Here is a 1494-nt window from a genome sequence, read left to right as displayed (position 1 = left end):
CCCAACCCTGGTAGTGGTGTAGGATAAGCACTGAACTAGTAATCAAAAGGTCAGCTGTTCAAACCCACCAGCTGACTGCTCCTTGGGAGAAAGATGAGGCTTTCTGTTCCTGTGAAGATTTACAGGCGCAGAAACCCTGTCCAGGGTGGCGTTGAGTTGGAATTGACTCGATGGCAGTGAGGATACTTGTAGAAAGGAGTCCTAGTGGTGCAGCAGTTAAGTGCTCAGCTGCGAAACAAAAGGTCAGTGGTTTGAACCCTACCACTCCACAGGAGAGTGGTATGGCAGGTCTGCGTCCCATAAAGATTTAAAGTCTTAGAAGCCCTAGGGGGCAGCTCTACTCTGTCTTAGAAAGTCGCTATGAATCAGAATCAAAAACTATGCCTAAAGGCTATATGTTGTTGTTGTTGTTGTTAAGTGCCATCAAGTCAGTTCCGACTGTTAGTGTCCTGGTATAGGGCTTCTGAGGAGTAGCTGGTGTGTTTGAACCACAGACCTTGTGGTTCAAACCTATCTTGTCAAGTGTTTCTCCTACAGCTCAACACCAGTACTACATAGGTTATTTAAAAGGATAATTTAGAATCATTTCTAGACACAAAGTAATCATTAATAAATCAATTGCTTCTTTTTATATAACATCCCACTTAGAAACTAAGTTACGAAAGAAAGCCCCTTAAGGTAGCAACAAATCTATGTATTACTAAAGAATGAATTAGACAAGGAGGGTGAAACATTTATGTGAGGAAATGACAGCTTCCTGAAATACATAAAGGGAGAGCTGTACACAGAGGTAGATCATGGTCCTGGATGGGGAGATTTAATGTAACAAAGCTGCAATGCCTTTAAAAATAATATACAAGCTTTATGCAATTCCAGAGTCTCAACGGGGCATTTGAGGCAATCTTGCAAGTTTATTTTTATCTGAAAGAAAAAAAAAAAAGCGACAATTTCCAAGACATTTTCCGAATAGAATACAAGTGAGGGAAGAAGGAACAGACACTATAATATAGTGTAAAGAAACACTAATTAGTAGTTTTGGTAGAAGAACAAACAGATAAACCAAAGGAATAGAAAAGAACCCAGAAATAGACCGATGTGCACGTGGGAGTTAAGCATTTGATAAATGAGGTTATTTCAAACAGCAAAGAAAGGACAGACCCTCAATAAATGGCTTTGGCATAATAAACTTTCCATTAAAAAATGTTCTCACAATATTGCATTATTGTTGTTGTTGTTAGGTACCATTGAGTCCATTCTGACTCATAGTGACTTTCTGTATAACAGAATGAAACAATGTCCGGTCTGTCACCAACCTCAGAATCATTGCGATGTTTGAGCCCATTTTTCCTGCCACTGTGCCAAGCCATCTCATCGGGGGTCTTTCTGTCTTTCTCTGACCCTCTACTTCACCAAACATGATATCCTTCTCCACAGACTAATCCCTCTTGATAATATGTCTGAAGTATGAGAGATGAAGTCTGGCCATCCTAACTT

Source organism: Chrysochloris asiatica, unplaced genomic scaffold, assembly GCF_000296735.1.
Source record: "Chrysochloris asiatica unplaced genomic scaffold, ChrAsi1.0 scaffold00041, whole genome shotgun sequence".
In the NCBI taxonomy this organism is placed as follows: Eukaryota; Metazoa; Chordata; class Mammalia; order Afrosoricida; family Chrysochloridae; genus Chrysochloris; species Chrysochloris asiatica.
Note: the sequence above shows the minus strand (reverse complement) of the source record.